Source organism: Pristis pectinata, chromosome 11, assembly GCF_009764475.1.
Source record: "Pristis pectinata isolate sPriPec2 chromosome 11, sPriPec2.1.pri, whole genome shotgun sequence".
Classification (NCBI taxonomy): Eukaryota; Metazoa; Chordata; class Chondrichthyes; order Rhinopristiformes; family Pristidae; genus Pristis; species Pristis pectinata.
In genome coordinates, this window is record NC_067415.1 from 6,502,355 (window position 1) to 6,526,202 (window position 23,848).

The 23,848-nt window shown below is 42.4% G+C and overlaps 1 protein-coding gene across 5 annotated transcripts in view; it reads right to left on the reverse strand.

The window, feature by feature from the left end:
* Positions 1-23,848, reverse strand: part of pak1 (p21 protein (Cdc42/Rac)-activated kinase 1) — a 187,545-nt gene that overhangs the window by 125,264 nt on the left and 38,433 nt on the right. The gene's annotated exons all lie outside the window — the stretch shown is intronic.

A 23,848-nucleotide genomic window follows, 5' to 3' on the forward strand; every position in this document is an offset into this window, starting at 1 on the left:
AAGCAATTCAAGGCATCCAGTGGTACTTTATAAATGCAAGTAGCTCTCTCTAGTTACAGATCAAAGGTCAGAGATCTCATGAATATAGTGAACACACCCTAATGATTGCATGCTGGGAGCTTCTCAAAGACGTTTGTTTAAAAGAAGTTCCACCAAAGGGTGCACTCATGAAAGTGACTACTCCCACAGTGGTTTGGAGATTAAAACCACCACAATTCAGATAAAGTACTTATCTTCTATCTTTGTGTTAAAACAAACCAACAAATCTGGAGTTAGAAATGGAGAGAGAATGATTCAAAACAGCTAGGCTGTATTTCCACTCCAGAATGCAGTCCTGGGCAAGCAACAAGGGAGTGCGAATGTACAGCTGCAGTTTTGTTGGTACACCCACGTTTCGAAGGAGCAGTTCCAGAGGAACAGGAGTACATCTCGCCCATCCAAATTTTTAAAATTATTCCATGTGTTTAGTACACATCCAGACTTGGCAGATTGTTAGCAATAGGGAAATATTACCATTTGTACTCTATGTGATCAGTCCATGGCACATGTTAGTCTAGCAGTCAGAGTCTCTGACAAGATTTATCCCCAAACAAGAGAAAGGAAAAGTCAGTAAGACAGAAAAAAAGAACCACATTATCCACTTTTCTAGGATTCAAAATTTTCAGGTGGATTCTTGTTGCAAAAATATTTGTTGCTTATACTAATCAAAGGGTAATGATTTAAATTTGGTAACCCCATCCAAAGAAAGAACAAGGGTCAAGGCAGCCCAGTCTCCAATGTAATACATCCCTAGAAGTAATTTTCAAGAGTCATTACTGTTGCAATGTAGGCAATTTGACAGCAAGAGGAATTGTTCAGTTTCTTGGCCAATATTCACCTATTTACAGCACTAATTGTTGATTTGATAATCACATTGCTATTTGTAGGAACTTGTGCAAATTGAGCTTCATTTCTTACATTAACACAATGAGATGCTTCAAAAGAATTATTGGCTGTAAGTTTTTTGAGATGTATTAGAATTGTGCAAATGCTGAACAAATTCAAGATGTCATTCTTCATTAAGTAGACACAGGACATTGTTGGAGTTTAATAGCTTGTTCTAAATAACCTTAAATGACAAACTATTTACATTGTATGCCAGATCAACAATAATTTTTTTTGCAAAAATTCCATAAATTTTTCCAGATTATTTTAATCTATGAAAAATGGCATGCAAAGCAGCCACAAATGCACATTCGACATCTGTTAACTCTACTAACAACTGCGGTAAATTAGATGCAAACTGAAAAATGCAAAGCTGCCGCACTAGTTACAGTGTTATGATCAGCTTTGGAACCCTTGGATTACTGAAGACTGGAAAAGAAGTCTTTTCTGATTTTCATAACTATCTGGCAACTACTTTGATACCTATTCTGATTTTGCTTGCACAAACACATGCAGGACCAAAGTTCCACTGGTCTCTGTACCTCAAGGGGTGTCAGCCCAAACTGCTGAAGGTCTCAACCCAAAACATTCATTGTTTATTTCCCTCCATAAACGCTGCCTGACCTCCTGAGTTCCTGCAGCATTTTGTGTGTGTTGCTCCAGATTCCAGCATCTGCAGAAGCTCTTGTGTCTCCACAACGCATGGTAAGTTTGCAGATGACACTAAAATAGGTGGTATGCTGGACAATGAAGGTTATCAAAAATTACAGGGGGATCTTGGTCAGCTGAGTAACTGGGCCGAGGAATGGCAAATGGAGATAAATTGGATAAGTGCGAGGAGTTGCATTTTGGAAAGTCAAATCCAGGTAGGACTTTCACAGTGAAGGGCAGGGCCCTGGGGAGTGTTATAGAACAGAGAAACCTTGGAGTAGTACAAGTACACGGTTCACTGAAAGTGGAGTCACAGGTAGACAGGGGGGTGAAGAAGGCTTTTGGCATGCTGGCCTTCATAAACTCAGGGCATTGAGTATAAAAGTTGGAAGGTCATAGTGCAGTTGTACAGGACGCAGGTGAGGGTGCACTTGGAGTATTGTGTTCAGTTTGGGTCACCCTGCTATAGGAAAGATGTTATTAAGCCGGAACGAATGCAGAAAAGATTTACAAGGATGTTGCCAGGATTTGAGGGACTGAGTTATACGGAGAGGTTGGACAGATTAGGACTTTATTCCTCAGAGTGTACGAGACTGAGCGATGATCTTACAGAGGTATATAAAACTATGAGGGGCATAGATAGGGTGAATGCACTCAGTCTTTTTCCCAGGGTTGGGGAATCAAGAACTAGAGGACATAGGTTTAAGGTAGGTGGGGAAAGATTTAGTAGGAACTTGAGGGGCAACTTCTTTTTTAAACACACAAAGAGTGGTATCCATGTGGAATGAGCTGCTAGAGGAAGTGGTTGAGACAGATGCAATAACAACTTGTAAAAGACAGTTGGACAGGTACATGGATTAGAAAGGTTTAGCAGGTCATGGGCCAAATGCTGGCAAATGGGACTAGCTTGGATGGAACATCTTGGTCAGCATGGACAGGATGGGCCAAAGGGCCTGTTCTGTGCTGTATAACTCAATGAACAGGCAGTATTCCTTTCCAGATGATGCCTCAATTCCAGACAAAACAATGATGCCTCATTATATGCCAGATTCAAATATAATATGCCCCATAAAACAAAACATCCATTTTCCTGGCACCTTATGCAATCTCAGGATGCCTCAAAGCACATTACAGCAATGAAGTAATTGTGAAGTGTTGTTGTAATGCAGGAAATGTGGCAATCAATTTAAACATACCAAACATGAAAACAATAATCATGGATGGATTACCTTTATTTGCAATGTAGTGTGAAGAACAAATATTGACCGGACATTTGCTTTTCTTCAACATAACATCATTGGATCTTTTTACATTTATTGAGAAGGCTCATGGGATCACAGTTTAACATTTCATCTGAGAGATTACACTGACAGTCTGCAGCTATAAATACTCACTACCTAGTGACGCAGGTAAAGAAAGCAACAAACAAACAAACAAACAAACAATCTGTGGAGCAACTCAGTGGACAGAGCAGCACCTGTGGGGAGAAAGGAATCGTTGACTGTTTCAGGTTGAGACCCTGCATCAGGACCTTCAATGGTTATCTTGATGCAGGGTCTCCACGTGAAACGTTGACACTTCCTCCCCCACTCCCACCGCCACAGATGCTATTCGACCTGCTGAGTTCCTCCAGCAGATTGTGTGTCGCTTCATATTCCAGCGTGTGCCCTCCATTTCACAGATAAAGAAAGTTGGAGAAGCTAGCAGAGAATAGCTGGTGTTTCATTCCCTTGTACCTCAGCATAAAGTCACCTTCATTTTCAAAAGTACATGGAAGTTGATGCAACTTGCATTAACATAGCATCTTTCATGACCTTTGGGAATTCTAAAGCATTCTAAAGCCAATGAAATACATTTGACATGCAGTCACTGTTGGAACTAGGAAACAGCAACAACTTTGAGCAGAACCCACAAACAGCAATTTGATAATGATTGGATAATAGGTTTTAGTGATGATGTCCAAGAGACAAATATTAGCACGTCATTTGCAAACATTTCCATTATCTTCTTTTTGCTGTTTGGATAATATATTTTGCATTTCCCCACATAGGTTGAGATTCTTCTCAGCCAGAAAATTCCAAGGATCTTCCACTACCACTGGCTTTGGCAGATATCCAGTTTGAGAGCCATTTTTGATGCAAGCTTTCAGCATTCAGGCATTCTGATACTTGGATTTGGGGGGGGGGGGGGGGGGGGGGGGGGGGGAATAGATCATTTGGACTTCCACTTTTGATCATTAGCTAGAGACCTATTAGAAAAATTAGTGATACCGATAAGGATCAGGTTTAACTGTGCTGAATAGTTTCCCAATAATCACTAGGTATTCTCTGCTCGCTTGCTCCAACTTCCTTTACCTGTAACACTAAGTAGTGAGTGTTAACAGCTATAAGCTATCAATGCAGTCTTATAAATGAAACTTTAAACTGACATCCCATGAGCCTTCTCAATAAATGTAAAAGATCCAATGATGTTATGTTGAAGAAGAGCAAACTTCTGGTCAATATTTATCCTTCTAACTACATTGTAAATCCTGGATCATCCATCCATAACTATTATTTTTGCATTTCTATGTTTTAAATTGATTGCCACATTTTCTACAACACCTCACAATTACTTCACTGCTATAAACTACTTTGAATTTATAAATGAATTTTTCCAAGATTATTCACAAAACTGGGAATCATTGGTCAAGTAGGTTTTCCCAATGACAGCATGTTTAAACAGAACCAAGCCCTACATTAAATAATGCTCTGAAAAGCAGAAGTCATTTAGAAAATGTAACAACCTCTTCCAGGACCATAAACTCATTCCAAACATACTCTGTGTGCCATAGTCACAGGTATGCTGTTAAGACTTGTACAAGAGAATCTAAAATATTCAATCTGTTGTTCAGTGAGTTCAAAAATTTCACAACAAATCGATTTGGAAAACTCTTTCAAATTTTGCAGAGCCAAGCTCTATCTTGATCAGTCTCTCCCTATCTTCTGATCCGACCTTTAACATAAGAATTTGATTTTCTCTTCCTGGTTTGTTTTACTGAACATCAATATGGAACACTGCCCATTGTGTGATACTTTGGAATGATGTGGGATGCGTCCCTCGTAGACGTGGCTGCCTTTATTCCAAAAGATATAAATTGATTATATTGAATGCAGCAATTAATTCTTCTTGATATAATACCATGCCTAATCTGGATGAACTTCACAAAATTGTGGCCGAGTTGCTGACAAGAAAGAGAAAATTGAAGGAGGTAATAATTTTATTAATTGTGGTTATTTCCAAAACTAACAGGCATTTGTTTCTGAGAGGAATAACAGCTTAAATCACAAAAGTACTTTCAATATACATTTAAACCATGCTATTAAATTGTGTCCCTGAGAAGTATTTACCTTAGTAACTATGTATTTTTCAAAAATCAAAATGCATCCCTTGGTTCATTGCAATTCATCAATCCAATCCTGGAACATGATTGGTTTGAGAGAGGAGGACGGGATATGAGGTGTTGCTCCTCCAACCTGCATCTGGCCTCAATCTGGCAGTAGAGGAGGCCATGGACAGACACGTCAGTGTGGGAATGGGTTGTGGAATTAAAATGGCTGGCCACTGGGAGATCCTGGCTGTTGTGGCAGACAGAGTGAAGGTGCTCAACTAAGCAGTCCCCCAGTCTGCATCTGATTGGTTTGATTTGTGGGGTGTGCTATAGAAACAGGCTAGCCCAGCACATGTGAAAGCCTTGGGAACAGTCAAAAAGGAGCAGATTGGGTAATCCAGGCTATTATGGTGGAGGCACAACATTACAGGATTTCCAAAAAAGTCAGGAGTCTGATTTGGGCCTTTTCCCTGACTGAAAAGTCAAGGAAATCCACTTTAGCCATTCCGTCACCATATTTGAGATCCACCACTGTACTGCAAATCAATCAATGTCTGAAAAAAGGACAGGCTGCAGATCTCTTCAGAACTATTGCCTTGCATAAGGGGTGCCTCAGCCAATAACACGAGAGCTCTGCAAAGCATCATCAATGGCCTACTAAGGAACTCGATCCAAGGTCAGGGAAAGACCCGGAGTTGAGGTAGGATAACCTCGGACTTGGACTGCACCCAGCACAGCGGCAAGCACAGGGTAGAATTACCTGACAGTGTCCTGAAGAACTGCCACACTCTGGCCAGGGAAAGCAACTGAACAGAAGCAAAATCAAGCACTGCCCCTTCTCAAGTATTGACACACTTATCCAGCTGACTGACTGAAGAAGTTGTGTAGCCCGGCTCTCACCCTGTCCAAGTCTTTATTGCCAGGGCAGATTTAAATGTTGTTGGAAATAGGCTTTCTAAAGGGAAAGTAACACAAAAAAATGGACTTGAATTTCTAATAGGGCCTCAGGATGTCTCTCGGTACTCCACAAACACTTCACAGTAGTACTCCAGGACTGGAGTCAATCATGTGTTCCAGTCAATGGTGGCATATCTCCACCCTATCACACATTCCCTTTTATTCTCGCTGCCCCTACCCTCAGTTCTGCACTTAAAACTTCTATCAACTCTGACTCTCAGCTCCACTGAAAGATAGTCAACCAGAAACTCCCCTTCTTTTTCCATAGACGTTGCCTGAAATGAGTACTTCCAGCATTTTCAATGTATGATAGTCAAGAGACTTCCTTTTCTTTTCTCCAGTTTTACTGACTCATAGTGGAATATACTCCCACAGCTACTGATAAATTGAGTGTCTAACATAAACAGTTACCTTCAATTTGTAAATCAGCCAGTAACATTATATTATTCAACTGCAGAAGATAAGCACACCAAGACCAACCTTACACTCAATCCAACATCAACACAAGAGGTTTCCGAGATCACTCGATAGGATCACAACTAATCTTAGGGTCACTGATGCTCAGTGGAAGTGATACCAACTGGGTCATAGCTGACACTGTCAGAAGAGGATGTCTAGATGAAGGCACAGCTGCCTGCCAATGGTGTAGTTGTTAAAATTGGGGATGCCAAAACTTGACGGCAAATTTATGAAAGAGTTCAGAACCTAGCACACAACTTAATAGTAAGACCTTCTAGTATCTAATTGGAAAACTAAACGCAAAGCTCAAGAGTGGCTGAGACTTCTTACAATCCACAAAGCCTGGCAAAGTCTCAGAGAGCTTGAAAGCTCTTGAAATATCACTAAACCATTTGTTGCACTCACCATATGGAACTCTCATTTATTAAAAAAAAGTGTTGCATTTATTGTGGTCATGATGGATAAACTGCAGTCAACGAGTTTCTCAGTGCTGTAGTGGATTTTCATAAGCATGATTTGCTCCAAGGCAAATTCCATTACTTGAGAATCACATCTGCCTCAGTTCTGAAGCAGTGTCTGAGTCAGAGGTCTTGGGTTCATGATCAAATGCACAGTCCGAAGCACACGTTGCACTGCTGGAGGTGTTGTCTTTCAGGTCAGACAAGATAAACGGTAGCCCCCATCTGCTCCCTCAGGTGCATGTAATAGATCGACTCAAAAGTATTTTCCTTATACCCTGCCCAACACTAATTAAATATCACAAAGGGAAGTTTAGTGAAATTGTCACACAAGATCACACAAGACAAAGGAGCAGAAGTAGGCCATTCGGCCCATCAAGTCTGCTCCATGAGCTAAACTAAACTATTCCTATCAAGCCCCAATTTCCAGCCTTTACCCATATCCCTTGATACCTTGACTAATTAAGATACCTATCACTCTCCTCCTTAAACGCCCCCAATGATCAGGCCTCCACAGCTGTATGTGGCAAAGAATTCCATAAATTCATGACCCTCTGGCTAAAGAAATTTCTCCTCATTTCTGTTCTAAACGGGTACCCTCTAATTCTAAGACTCTAAGACATCTACTCTGTCCAGTCCTTTCAACATTTTCTTCATCATTATTTATGGGATACTGCTATGTTCAAACTGGCTGTTGCTTTTTCTTAATTACATCTGGATGACACTCAAAAAACAGTAGAGCCACTAGTAGAGGTGCTGTCTCATATCTCCAGAGACCTGGGTTCAATCCTGACCACTGGCACTATCTGTATGGAGTTTGCACATTCTCCCTGTGACATCCCCCCCAAGTTCCAAAGACATGTGTGCTGGTAGATTCATTGACCACTATAAATTACCTGAGTGGTAGAATCTAGGAGGTAATAGGAAGGTAGGAAGAATAAAATGGGATTGGTGTAGTGGGTGTCTGACATCCAGTACCGACTCAAAGAGCGGAAGAACCCATTCCCATGCAGTTTGACTCTATGACTACGGCTCTGTGACTCTAACATGAGCATCAGTACAGTTATGGACTGTGACACATTACTCTGCATTCAACATAGAACACTACAGCACAGAACAGGCCCTTTGGCCCATAATGTTGTGCCGACATTTTATCCTGCTCTAAGATCTATCTATCCCTTCCCTCCCATATAGCCCCTTATTTTGTTATCATTCATGTGTCTATTTAAGAGTCTCTTAAATGTCCCTAATGTATCTGCCCCCACAACCTCTGCAGGCAGTGTGTTCCACACACCCACCACTCTCTGTGTAAAAAAACTTATCCCTGACATCCCCCATATACCTTCCTCCAATCACCTTAAAATTATGTCCCCTTGTGTTAGCCATTGTCGCCAGGGAAAAAGTCTCTGACTGTCCACTCGATCTATGCACCTTGTATCATCTTGTATACCTCTATCAAGTCACCTCTCATCCTCCTTCTCTCCAAAGAGAAAAGCCCTAGCTCACTCAACCTATCCTCATAAGACATAAATTCTGTATTGTTTTAGCTTGCACTAGCTCAATGCACTGTATAATGAATTGATTGGTATGAACGGTACACAAGTTTTTCACTGTACCTCGCTCCAAGTGACAATAATAAACCAATTCCAATTCTCCAGGTTATGAACAGGTTCCATTTTTACAGATGTCTATAAGTCAATTTTGTCAATAACTCAGAAAATACACATAATCACTCGACATAGTAACCATACCTCCACCGTATTGAAATGAATGGTGTTGATGAGGGCCAATTAACATGAACATTTATTTATTGTCTTCCCCTGCCTAGTTACAATGGTACAGAATGAGGATGCTCCATGCTCACTGGATGGTTTTGATGGGCTTGAAGTATCAGTGTCTGTTACATTGTTTAATGGAGCATCATTGCACAAGTATCAATAGAAGCGATTGCTTGTCAATTTCCAAAGCAACTCTCTTAAGTGGCTTCAGGTGGTGAAACTGGCAGCCTGTGCACAAGAGAGATAATGGTGTCTTTACACGTAAACAGGTTTCTTTTTAAGACAGGTTCTTGTTTAAATTTAATAATAGAGTCATAGTGTCACACAGCATGGAAATAGGCCCTTCAGCCCAACTCATCCATGGCGTCTGAGATTGCCCAGCGAGCTAGTCCCATATGCCCGCATTTGGCCCATAGCCCTCTAAAGCTCTCCTATCCATGTACTTATCTGGATGGCTTCTAAATGTTGCTAATGTGCCCGCCTCAACCACTATTTCTGGCAGTTCATTCCAAATACGCACCACCTGAATATTTATGAGAGCTCGCTCATACGTACGAGGTGTCCATAAGTCGGGAATTTGTAACCCAGGGACGGCCTGTAATTAAAGTTCATTAAAGTTCTGTGATTGCCTGCCTCTCAAGGCAACAAGACCAAATTAAACACTGGGTATTCTGTGAAGAATGACTCAAGTCAGAATCAGAATCAGGTTTATTATCACTGACATATGATGTGAAATTTGTTGTTTTGCAGCAGCAGTACAGTGCAAAGACATAAAATTACAAAGATAAATAAATAGTGCAAAAAAAAGGAATAACGAGGTAGTGTTCATGAGTTCATGGATCTTTCAGAAATCCGATGGCGGAGGCGAAGAAGCTGTTCCTGAATCATTGAGTTTGGGTCTTCAGGCTCCTGTACCTCCTCCCGATGGTAGTAACGAGAAGAGGGCATGTCCCAGATGGTGAGAGTCCTTAATGATGGATGCCACCTTCTTGAGGCACAGCCTCTTGAAGATGTCCTCGATGGTGGGGAGGGTTGTGCCCATGATGGAGCTGGCTGAGTCTAAAACCCTCTGCAGCCTCTTGCGATCCTGTGCATTGGAGGCTCAATACCAGGCTGTGATACAACCAGTCAGAACGCTCTCCATTATACATCCATAGAAGAATCTTTGGTGACGTACCAAATCTCCTCAAACTCCTAATGAAGTAGAGTGCTGGCGTGCCTTCTTGGTGATTGCATCAATATGTTGAGCCCAGGATAGATCCTCCAAGACCTTGACTCAAGTCTGGGCTTCCAAAGTGTTATCAACATCTACAAGGCAACAAGTTGGGACTGTGATGGAATACTTTCTATTTGTCTGTATGAGTGCACCCCTAATAAGAGTTAAAAAGCTCGACACCACCTAGGACAGCTGGCTTGATCAAAACCCCATTCTCCAGTTTAAACATCAATTCCCTTTAACACTGATAGTCCTTGGCAGCACTGAGTACCATAAGATGCAACATCCCAAGAATTGTTTCTTTCCCTCTACAAAACTGCTTAATGCCATGATCTTCACCATCTAGAATTACAACGTCAGCAGGAACATGGAAGTGAAAGATCCATCCATTGCCCCAGGTCACAACCCTGGAGCATTGTGGTAGTACATTTACATAATGGGCCAACAGTGATAACACACCACCATATTCTGATGGGCAATTAGGGGTGCATATTAAATCTTTCCCTTGCCAGTAACATCCACATCGCATAGCTGAGGAAAGTAAACACGTCCATGTATCATGGCTTGTAATTAATAGAACAAAAGTCCAGTCATCTTCCATTGATCTACAAAACAAAACATTTCCAAAAAGCCCACTAATGATTTCCTTGGGTCACTACTGACTGGAAACAGAAATGGGGCAGTGTATCAACTCTCACAAGGACTGATCTGGTTCAAGAAGGCAGTCCACCATCACCATCTTGAGGGCAATTAGAGTTGGACCAAAATATAGGTTTTGCCAGCATCATCTGCCATCCACAGCACAGTAGCACAGCCTCACAGTGCGAGAGACACAGGTTCAATCCTGACCTCTGGTGTGGTCTGTGTGGAGTTTCCATTGTCTCCCTATGACGGTGTGGGTTTCCTCCAGGTGCTCCAGTTTCCTCCCACATCCCAAAGACATGCAGGTTGCTAGGTTAATTGGCCAATGTAAGTTGAGTGAGTAAAATGTCATGGTGAGTGAAAGAATCTGGGGGAGTTGAAGATGGGGAGAATAAAAAATAAGGGTTAGTGCAAATGGATAGTGGTCAGTGCAGACTTGGTGGGCCAAAGGGTCTGCTTCCCTCAATGACTAAATACAAATAGAAGACCAGAGAAGGAGCACTCTCAATGAACAACTCAGTTCATCATTCACAAGGCTCAAGTTGTGAATGTGATTGCAACCTCAACACAAAAGTCAACACCATCAACAGTGTAGTTTACTTGATCAGTGCTCCGGTCAAATAAACCAGCAGAAGACTCTGGTCACAATATACGCCTCTCTATGAAACACTGCAGCAAATAACCAAGGTTATTCAGATGTAACTTTATCCCACTTCAGCTGCTCAAGAGCAGCATTGTGTACTAAACACCAACATCTCTGACCAGACGATCATATTGACCTGGACACGCACAATATTCCTTCACTGTCATTGGTTTATTAGTCTGGAATTCCCTATTTGAAAATATTAAAAGGAGAACCATCAACACAAGGGCTGCATCCAATTAAGGAGGACCACCATCTTCTCATGAAAATGAGCATCTGCAATAAACGCAACATTTCCACTGACAAACACGTCAAAAAAAACTTTAAAAATTAGAAACTGCAGTTTAAGGATTCAAAATACTTCATCAGTTGTTGAGTACAAGTTAATGTGCTCCGTAGCCTCCACATCGAGTCACAACACCACATGAATATAACAGCTACTTCATGAAAGTTAAAATGCTCTGACTCCTATCACATCGTTATTAGTGTCCAGCTTAAATAAAACATCAATGGTATATGGAACCAAGTCATATCCCTACCGAACCAGGGAGAAACCAACAATTAAATGTGAGGTAGGCTAAAGAATGAGAATAGAAAGGACTGGGTGAGAAGCTATTGAATATAAATTTATAAACTAATTTTATCTTTGCTGAACAAAGTGAATATTTCAATACAATTTGCAAGAGATAAGGAAATTAGGCACTGATCAAAGTATCAATTCCTACTTCACTGCAACCAAAGAGACATAACATGGTACCTTTCCTGACAAGGACATTAATGTTTTCTTGTTCTGAATGTTTTTGCATTTCATTCATCAGAGAGATCAATAGAAAATCAAATTAAATCACGGAGAAAGCAATTACACGACTCTGTATAGATACCTTTTTTCTCCAAATCTATTGTGATATGAAGCTCTTCAATTAGTAGACCCAACAGCTATCCAACTCCTCCCAACAATGGCGATAATTCACAGGAAGGACCCAAGATATCAGCCAAGGTGGATGCTAAGAATATTAAGAGTTGCAACATTAAGGCATGAACATGGTTGGGTCAAAGAACATTTGAACAGTCAAAGAACATTTATCCTCTCACAGTATAAATCTACCACATCCGCACCCTGGACAATACCAGAAACCAAAAGCTCTCCAAGGGCCACAGGCCCCAAGTTGGGACCTTAATGTTATTGCAGTTGGATCAATTTAGAAATTAAATTTATTACTGCTCTTCAGGCATTCTTACCCATCATGGTCCATGCATGGCTCCAGTCTCACATCAACATGACTGACTCTCAGCTGACTTTTGAGGTAGTGTAACATTTAACCACTCACAATTCCACCACCACCTTCTCAGGATAACTGGTGATGGTCAAGAAATTCACAGTCACCAAATAATACCACAGCCAGTGAATGAATTAAGAACAAAATTATTTCCTTTTTCCTGTCCAAATTCTGAAATTTCCACTTTGTAGACACCACCAAGTTTCTCCTACCTGCTGACCAGTGGAACTTAATCCAATCACATTAACACAGGCACCAGAGTCAAAGCACCAATGGCCAAAGGCACCAGATGGGCAAAATCCCAACACTAGTAACCATCTTAAGCACCCACGCTAAATCCCAGTACCCGTGACCTCAAGCATCAGAAGAGCTAAACAGACCACTGGCACCAAGAGAGACGAATCCCAACACCAGTCACTATCACAGGTATCAGAACGAAATTCCAAAGTTCATGACCACAATAACCAAAAGAGTGAAACCTCAGCACCAGTCACCATGACAGGCAACACAAGAACCAGTCACCATTATAGGAATTGAGCTATTACAGGTATTGAAGAAAAGGGAAAGTCTGTAATTTAGAAGAAAAGTTCAACTCAATCTTCATACCATATTAGAAAAGTGTTACTTATTTAAATTTTGACACTCTTTCTGAAAGAAATAATTGTCATAAAATATTTTGACTGAGGACCAAGCAAGTAATTTAAGCAATAGCTGACATTCGAAATTAATGGTGCCATTGATCAATTGGGAGCAGCTGTTTGCACAGCTGGCACCTACCCACTTCTGCTTCCATCAGATTGTTTAAATTCTCCCTTCCTAAACGAGATTCATTGGTCAATGCCGTGGATTGAGACATGTTCATTTATGACTAATGACTTGGAATGGTGGGGCACAGGAACAGAGGATGGTCTGATCTAGATGGGAAATATTGGTATTGGTATATTGTTGTCACTTGTACCGAGATACAGTGAAAAACTTGTCTTGCAAACCGATCGTACAGGTCAATTCATTACACAGTGCAGTTACATTGAGTTAGTATAGAGTGCATTGATGCAGTACAGGTAAAAACAATAACAGTACAGAGTAAAGTGTCACAGCTACAAAGAAAGTGCAGTGCAATAAGGTACAAGGTCGCAACAAGGTAGATCGTGAGGTCATAGTCCATCTCATTGTATAAGGGAACCGTTCAATAGTCTTATCACAATGGGGTAGAAGCTGTCCTTAAGTCTGGTGCTACGTGCCCTCAGGCTCCTGTATCTTCTACCCATCGACTAAAAGGGTTCCAGAAGCTTTCTTCTGGTGCTTGCCATTGAGCCCCATTGAATTGAAAATGAGAAGTTTTTCTATGTGGGAACCTAATTTCCTTCAGGAAAAAGACAGGTCCAATATCTTCACAACTGAAAAATCCACATTAAACCTCTATTTCCACAAAAGCACTTGAAGCTTAGCAATAACAGCCTATAGCATAAGTTTTGAATTATGGGGAGTAGAGAAACATCTAGAGCGCTGACTGAAGGGTAGAAAGCAATAATGGTGAATAAGTTCTGTCAAGTGCCGAGTAAAATGCTCAGCTAATCAGTGTGGGAATCCTACTTCTGTTTTTAATTTGCATTGATTAGATTCAAGAGCTCAATGACAAACTATCAATTTTGCTGACAGTACCAACTTAAGAGGAACTTTGGCAACTACCGAATGAGAGGATCAAATATCAAGTGGCAGAGGAATAATAATTTTTGTCTGGTCAAGTATAAAATATTATCAAGAGGAACTAAATAATAGTTAGCATGTGCTCAGTGACTAGCATTGTAACAGCTAAAACAGGAGTCAAAATAGATTCGAGCTGCTAGTAGACTCAACACAACAGTGTGGAACAAACAACAAAGCAAATTATGAAACTGAACTGTATACACTAAAGAGAGGCAAGGAAAATGCTTGGAGTACTCTTTGGGCGTTTGGGAGGGCGTACATGAATATTTATATATTGTATACAAAAAGCAGGACAAATCCAGTACAGTTTTCAACACAACCGATCCATTCTCATTCATCAGACAGGAGTGGCCATTGACAGTGCTAACAGGCTGTACTTACTCTCACTGAAGCCAACTCTGGGTTTTGAGAAGGCCACCCTGCTCCAGACCTCACCATAGCTTTGGCCCAAACATGAACCAAAGAGCTGAACAGCATATACCTGGGCAATTTTCCACATTGTCGGGTAAATGCCAGCATTGGAACAATAGGTACATCTCATTCTGAAGTACAAGTCTTTGATATTGACAGGGAACATTGTCCAACCCTATAACCTTTGGTCTATCCTATGCTCTCAACCATTTCGTGATATCATGTTGAGTGAACTGAGGTGGCAATCTAAGACTCTTCATCCTTGATATTAAGGCCAAATTTAATTGAATGTGGCATCAAGAAGGTCTGGTAAAAGTACAGTAATGGGCATCAAGAATAAAACACTCCAATAGTTGGAGTCATACCCAACATAAAAGAAGATGGTTGACGTCGTTGGAAGCCAATTATCCCAGATTGAGGATATCAATGCAGGAATTCCTCAGGACAATGTCCTAGCCCAAACGTCTTCAGCTGCTTCATCAATGACCTTCATTCTGTCATCAGGCCAGAAGTGTAGATATTTGCTAATGAATGTTCAATAGTCAGATCCATTCCCAACTCCTCAGCAAATGAAGCAATCCATGACTACTTGCTGCAAGACCCATACCCGGGCTGATAAGGAACTTTCATACTGCAGAAGTCTCAAACCAGTCTTCAACAAGACAGAGTCTAACCAACAAGCCTTGATGTTGAACAAAATTACCATCAACATCCAGAAGTTCGATATTCACCAGAAACTCAATTGGAATAGTCACTTCAATACTATGGTTTGAGGCTGGGTACCCTGCAGAGAGGGACTCACTTCCTGATGCTTCAAAGTCTTTCCACATTCAAGAAGGCAAAAAAGCATGATGAAGTGTTCTCTACTTGCCTGGATAATTCCAACTCCAGCAAGAAGCTCTGCACCATCCAGGACAAAGCGGCCCACTTACTCTACTACCCTACACATTTATTCTCTCCATCACCAATGTAACAGTGTGTGGCATCCACAAAATGCCAGTTATTTGCCTAGGCTATTCTTGGACTACCTCCCAAATGCACAACCACTACCATCAAGAAGGACGGGGATAGCAGGCAGTTGGGGACAACCACCATGCCACACATAATCCTAATGTGAAAATCCAAAGCATCATCAACCTGGAATTCTGTTTCTCTTTCCACAGATGCTGCCCAAGTTGCAAAACATTTTCTGTTTTTACTTCCAATCTGAAAATATATCACTGCTCCTTTAGTATTACTGGGTCTAAAACCTGGAACTCCCTGTGAGCATCTTCTCAAATAAGACGACAGTGGTTGAATGAAGTGGCTCACCATCACCTTTTCAAGGACACTAGGATTGAGGAATACACCTTCCTCAACTCTCTCCTTTCAGCAAAAGAAACCTTCTCTCTGCGACCATGTCCACCAAACGCTTCCCTTCTCATACTTTCACTTGCTAATGCAGGAGATGTAATACTTGGCATTTTAACCCGTCCCTTTGTTTCATCTAGGGATGGGGGGGGGGGGGGGGGAGGAAGGGGGAAGGGGGGGGTGAAGGGGGGGAAGGAGGAGGAGGGGGGGAGGAAGAGGGGGAGTGGGGCGGGGAAGGAAGTGGGGTGGGAGGATGGAGTAGGGGGTGGGGTGGGAGTGGGAGTGGGGGGCTGAGGCTTTGGCGAGAGGAGGTGGAGGCTTAGGTGACTCTCTGGTAAGTTTCTTTCTTTCTTTCGACTGCCAGGCTAGAGTAGTTAGAATGGCTCCAGGGCCAGGGGTGTGTTCAACTTGAGAGATGTGGGAGTTCTGGGAGACCTCCAGTCTCCCTGATAGCTACATCTGCATGAGGTGCATCCAGCTGCAGCTCCTTACGGACCGTGTTAGGGAACTGAAGCTGCAGCTAGATGACCTTTGGCTCCTACATGAGAATGAGGAGTTCATAGATAGGAGTAACTGCCTCCCTGTACCTCTTAAGCTGCAGGAGGCAGGTAGCTGGGTGACTGTCAGGAGAAGGAAGGAGAATAGGCAGGTAGTGCAGAGTACCCCTGTGGCTGTTCCCCTGAATAACAAGTATACTGCTTTGGATACTGTTGGGGGGCGGGGGGGGGGGGGCGGGGAATGACCTACCAGGGGAAAGCTGCAGTGACCAGGTCTCTGGCACTGAGCCTGGTTGTGTGGTGCAGAAGGGAAGGGGGCAGATGAGGAGAGCAGTAGTGATAGGAGATTCAATAGGAAGGGGGGCAGACAGGAGACTCTGCAGATGTGAAAGAGACTCTCGGATGGTACGTTGCCTCCCAGGTGCCAGGGTCTGGGATGTCTTGGATCGGGTCCACAGCATTCTGAAGGGGGAGGGTGAACAGCCAGAAGTCGTGGTGCATATTGGTACCAATGACATAGGTAGGAAAAGAGATGAGGTCCTGAAGAGGGAATATAGGGAGCTAGGTAGGAAGTGGAAAAGCAGGACCTCAAGGGTAGTAATCTCTGGATTGCTGCCTATGCCACATGCCAGTGAGGGTAAGAATAGATTGATTTTGCAGAAGAATGTGTGGCTGAGGAGCTGGTGCAGGGGGCAGAGTTTCAGATTTGTGGATCATTGGGATCTCTTCTGGGGAAGGTATGACTCGTACAAAAGAGACTGGTTATACCTGAACTGGAGGGGGGGGGCAATATTCTTGCGGGCAGGTTTGCTAGAGCTGTTGGGGAGGGTTTAAACTAGTTTGGCAGGGGGATGAGAACCCAAGTGATGGGTTAAAGGTTGGTGCATTTAATGTACAAGTAGATGCAGTGTGTAGGAAGACTGAGGAAGGACAGGCAGCTGAAAGGGCAAAATTACAGTCAGTTGGATGGGCTGAAGTGTGTCTACTTCAATGCAAGAAGTACCAAGAACAAGGGTGATGAACTTAGAGCATGGGTAAGTACATGGAACTATGACGTTGTGGCCATAACAGAGACCTGATTGTCACAAAGGCAAGAATGGCTGCTGGATGCTTAGATGTTTCAAAAGGAACAGGGTTTGTTAGGAGTGTCCAGGAAGGATTCTGAGACAGTATGTGGACAGAATGACTAGAGGAGGGGCCATACTGGACCTGGTACTGGGCAATGAGCCTGATCAGGTTTCAGATCTCTTGGTGGGAAAGCATTTTGGAGACAGTGACCATAACTCCTTGACCTTTACCATAGCCTTGGAGAGGGATAGAAGCAGAAGATATGGGGAAGTATTTAATTGGGGGAGGGAGAATTATGATGCTATTAGGCAGGAACTGGGTAGTGTAAATTGGAAACAAATAATCTTGGGAGAAGTGCATAATGGAAATGTGGAGGTTGTTTAGGGAGTACTTGCATGGGGTTTTGGATAGGTTTGCCCATTGAGGCAGGGTAAGGATGGTAGAGTGAAGGAACTGTGGTTGACAAGATACATAGAATATCTTGTCAAAAGGAAGAAAGAAGCTTACCCAAGGTTTAGAAAGCAAGGATCAGACAGGGCTCTGGAGAATTACAAGGTAGCCAGGAGGGAGCTTAAGAATGGACTTAGGAGAGCTAGAAGGGGGCATGAGAAGGCCTTGGTGAGTAGGATCAAGGAAAACCCCAAGGCGTTCTACACGTATGTGAAGAATAGGAGGATGACTAGAATGATGGTAGGACCGATCAGGGATAAAGGAGGAACCATGTGCCTGGAGTCGGAAGAGGTAGGGAAGGTCCTCAATAAATACTTTGCTTTGGTATTCACCACAGAGAGAGACCTTGATGCTTGAGGATGGAGTACAACAGGCTGATATCCTAGAGCATGTCGACATGAAGAAAGAGGATGTGCTGGAACTTTTGAAAAACATTAGAATAGATAAGTTACCAGGGCTGGATGGGATATATCCAAGGTTATTATGAGAAGCAAGGGAAGAGATTGCTGCGCCTTTGGCGATGATCTTTGCGTCCTCACTGGCCACAGGAGTAGTGCCAGATGATTGGAGGGTGGCAAATGTTGTTCCTTTGTTCAAGAAAGGGAGTAGGGATAACCCTGGGAATTACAGGCCACTGAGTCTTACTTCGGTGGTGGGCAAATTACTGGAGAAGATTCTGAGAGACAGGACTTATGGGCATTTAGAGAAGCATAGGCTGATTAGGGATGGTCAGCATGGCTTTGAGGGGCAGGTCGTGCCTCATGAGCCTGACTGAATTCTTTGAGAATGTCACAAAGCACATTGAAGGTAGAGCAGTGGATGTGGTGTACATGGATTTTAGTAAGGCGTTTGATAAGGTTCCTCATGCAAGGCTCATTGAGAAAGTCAGGAGGAATGGGATCCAGAGAAACTTGGTTGTGTGGATTCAGAATTGGCTCGCCCATAGAAGACAGAGGGTCGTGGTAGATGGAGCGTATTCCGCCTGGAGGACTGTGACCAGTGGTGTTCTGCAGGGATCCATTCTGGGACCCCCTACTCATTGTAATCTTTATAAATGACTTGGATGAGGATGTGGAAGGGTGGATTAGTAAGTTTGCAGATGACACGAAGGTTGGTGGTGTTGTGGATGGTGTAGAAAGTTGCTGTTGGTTACAACAGGACATTAATAGGATGCAGAGCTGTGCTGAGAAGTGGCAAATGGAGTTCAACCCAGAAAAGTGTGAAGTGATACATTTTGGAAGACGGAATTTGAAGACAGAACACAAGGTTAATGGCAGGACTCTTAGCAGTGCGGAGGAACGGAGGGATCTTGGGGTCCATGTCCATAGATCCCTCAAAGTTGCCACGCAGGTCAATAGGGTTGTTAAGAAAGTGTGTTGGCCTTCATTAATTGGGGTATTGAATTCAAGAGCCATGAGGTAATGTTGCAGCTCTATAGAACTCTGGTTAGACCACACTTGGAGTATTGTGTTCAGTTCTGGTCGCCTCATCGTAGGAAGGATGTGGAAGCTTTATAGAGGGTACAGAAGAGATTTACCAGGATGCTGCCTGGATTGGAGAACATGTCTTATGAGGATAGGTTGAGTGAGCTAGGGCTTTTCTCTTTGGAGAGAAGCAGGATGAGAGGTGACTTGATGGAGGTGTACAAGATGATAAGAGACATAGATTGAGTGGACAGAGACTTTTTCCCAGGGCAAAAATGGCTAACACGAGGGGGCATAATTTTAAGGTGATTGGAGGAAGATACGGGAGGGGGGGGGGGATGTCAGAAGTAAGTTTTTTTTTCCAGAGTGGTGGGTGCAAGGAATGCACTGCCAGGAGAGGTAGTGGAGGCAGATACATTAGGGACATTTCAGAGACTCAGATTGGCACATGAATGATAGAGAAATGGAAGGCTATGTGAGAGGGAAGGGTTAGATAGACCTTAGAGCAGGATAAAATGTCGGCACAACATCATGGGGCAAAGGGCCTGTACTGTAATGTTCTACGTACACTCCTTACACAGATTAGCTATGATTAACAAGCATTCATTAGCCTCTCCTAGGTGGCACAGAGACATTCAAACAGCCTGGGTCTGCACTATATCACAGACATTCCCTTTGCAATCCCATCCCTCCTCTTTTCCACAAATTAGAGCCCTTTCACCATCACCAAGGACCCTCACTGTCTGGGACATGCCCTCTTCTCATTATCATGGAGGAGGTACAGGAGCCTGAAGATCCACACTCAGTGATTTAGGAACAGCTTCTTCCCTCTGCCATCAGATTTCTGAACAGTCTATGAACACTACCTACTATTCTTTTTTGTTTTGCACTATTTATTTTGTAATTTAGTAATTTTTAATGTCTTTGCACTTTACTGCTGCCACGAAACAACAAATTTCATGACATACAAGTCAGGTGATGATAAACTGGATTCTGATTTGTTTGCTCACTTTTCCAGTTCTGATGAAGGATCATCAATTTGAAATGTTAAGCCTGTTTCTTTTTGAGAAACCTCCCCTACTGATTACCCCGAGTGTTTTCAGAATCAGCCTGCATTTACTTCAGATTTCTACCATCTGCATCTCTTGCTTTTCAAATCGACTTCAGTAAAGTTGGAACACAGTATGTTTGGTGCACAGTTTCAGCATGTTTGGCTCAGTTTGCATGTATTTAACCATACATTACAGTAGCTTTACAACTGTATTTGTCATAAATGACTCCTGATATTGAGGGAAGTTTCCATTGAGAAGGTTTATAGCTTTCTACATTATTGGATCACCCATTGTTCCTCCTCCTCCCACTTAAAATTAACTCACCATTTGGTGAAAATGATGAGTTTATTTGTACAACTGTTATAGCATTTCAGTTCCTTTTCTGGAGGAATGAATCAATCCTCTTCAGAGATTTCAATATTTGTTAAACAACTGGACTGTACTAGATATGCCTCTTTAGTAACACAATTGCATTCCATTTTATTTAGCTGCTACATCCATGGCAGTTTTCCCAATGAACAAGTTCCTCTGCACTACACAGCAAAAACATCATTGCCAGAAATCAATTAAACAGGAGCTGCTGTCCCTTGAGCAACATGAAAGAGATCTTTCACCAACCTCAACCATCCTACCTGCTGCTTAAGAGGCTGTGTGAAACACTGGGACTTTCAAAACAGTGGATGGTTTAATAAAGATGCAGATTCAGAGAGCAGAAAAGAGAGAAAGAGAATGAGAGAATGAAAGATCAAAACAAAGATACAAAACACACCATCATCTGTAGGAGGAAGAACAGCTGAAGGGACAATGAGAGGGGCCAAGAGTGTGAAAAATAACAGCAAGGAGATGAGCAAGAGGGAAGCGTGCGAGTCCAAAAGGGAGTGAGTGAGACAACAATTATTCCAACTACTGAGGCACAAACTTTATTCAAGATGACATAATAAAAACATCTTTCCTGGAGACTTGCTTTCCTTCCCTATCCCAAATCACAACCATTTCAGACTACTGAAATGGGTCATTTACATTATAAGCCATTCTTCCAGATTAAATTCTAAATTCTTCTGAACTGGCAGCATCTGCAGACCGGTTCTGTTGACATCCTGATCACAATAATACTCTGAAGCTAGAACAGAAGATTGGGCACAATGTTATCGCATCCACTGGACCCAGCTGTTGGCAACAGGGCAGGAATGGGATCAATGAGGCAGATAGAAGTCCACCTCACTATCATCTTAAATAAAATCCAGCTGGTGCAGATGACCTACTGCCAGCACAAGGAGCTGTACTATGGGAAATGGCAGCAGCCAAACACATTTAGAGAAAAACACCAACAAAACCTTGAACTGAAAATGCTGCCAGGATATACTTTGTATGCAGGCGCTGTCTTTAACAGAAATCAAGAGATGAACTCCAGAACTTTGAAACTTTCATCTGGCAAGCAAGCAAAGGTGCAACTTATGACTTCAGAATCAGACTTATTATCACTCACTTATGTGTCGTGAAAAATTACTATAAATTACAAAAATAAATAAATAAATAGAGCAAAGGGATAATGAGGTAGTGTTCATGGACCATTCAGAAATCTGATGGCAGAGGGGAAGAAGCTGTTCCTGAATCGTTGAGTGAGAGGCTTCAGGCTTCTGTACCTCCTCCCGATGTAGTATCGAGAAGAGGGTGTGTCCCGGGTGGTGAGGGTCCTTAGTGATGGATGCCGCCACAGAACCAGAGTAGGTAGCTCCCAATACAGTACTGAGGCAATACAGTACTGAGGCAATGCTGTACTGTCAGAATTGTAGTTTTTCAGGTGATGAACAGAGGCATGCTCAGGTGAACACAAAACATCTTCTGCTACCATTTCAAAGAAAAGCAGTGGAAGCCTCTCTGATGTCCACATTAGTATTTATCTCTCAACCAATACGAGAACGACAGATCATTTGGTCATTTTTACCATCTGTGGGACCTCTAGGGTGTTAGCTTTCATAAGTCGAGGGATCGAGTTTAAGAGCCGTGAGGTAATGATGCAGCTCTATAAAACTCTAGTTAGACCACACTTAGAGCATGGTGTCCAGTTCTGGTCACCTCATTATAGGAAGGATGTGGAAGCGTTGGAAAGGGTACAGAGGAGATTTACCAGGGTGCTGCCTGGTTTAGAGAGTATGCATTATGAGGAGAGACTAAGGGAGCTAGGGCTTTACTCTTTGGAGAGAAGGAGGATGAGAGGAGACATGATAGAGGTGTACAAAATATTAAGAGGAATAGATAGAGTGGACAGCCAGCACCTCTTTCCCAAGGCACCAATGCTCAATATAAGAGGGCATAGCTTTAAAGTAATGGGTGGGAAGTTCAAAGGAGATATCAGAGGAAGGTGTTTTACCCAGAGAGTGGTTGGGGCATGGAATGCGCTGCTTGGGGCAGTGGTGGAGGCAGGTACATTGGTCAAATTCAAGAGATTACTAGATAAGCATATGGAGGAATTTAAAATAGAGGGATATGTGGGAGGAAGGGGTTAGATAGTCTTAGGCGAGGTTTAAAGGTCGGCACAACATTGTGGACCGAAGGGCCTGTATTGTGCGGTACTGTTCTATGTTCACTGTGTACAAATTGCTGGTGTGTTTTCTTACATTACATTGGTGACCACACTCCAAAAATAACTGCAAAAGCACTTTGGGACACACCGAAGTTGTGAAAAGCACTGTCTATTCTTTCTTCCTTTATGTCCAGGGAACATCTCAGATGAAATGATTAAACTGCAGTTTGGATCTAACCATACTTCTACGAGATTCAGACAAGTGGGGTTAAGATCATGGTTTTTTCAAAATGATGCTTCTGATTTCTGAGCAGTCTGCACAGATGTAGCACGCAAGTGCCCTACAGGTTTTAAGATCAAGTTTCCGACCTAATAAGATGAACATGAAAGAGTTCTGCATCAGAATATTTGTACTTCGAATGCTCTTTCCAGCTTGGCATATTTAAATGCAGCTGTGAGTACATATAAATCTTGCTATTCCCATGCTAACATCAGTGTAATTATGGGGACTTGGAATGATAGCAGTCATTTTAATGTAACCCATTGTGAAGAACAAAATGGTACAACTCAATGTATCACAGTTTGCAAATACAAAAGATGAAAAATTCAAACCCTACAGATAAATCAGTTCCTGCCCTGAAAGGTATCACTAAACCAGTTGGATTTTTGCAACAATCTGACACCTATATGGTCACTTTTCCCAATTTTTTTTAAATAAAGGTGTTATGGTGGGCTTTGAACCAAACCTCACACTGCAGTACCCATATAAAATGCAGCATGAATTCTCATTCTCAGCTAATTCTAATTCTTCACTAACCCCACAGGACGGTTACTGTACATCTGACATCACTTTACGACACCCATGGAATTAGTTAAAGTCAATGCATCAAGCTGGTTTAAGCAGCAAAACACAAACATGAGAATAATGAATGGTGTCATCAGCCACAAGATTTCCTGGAACAGCAATTTCACTTCCCATTCAGGTGACTT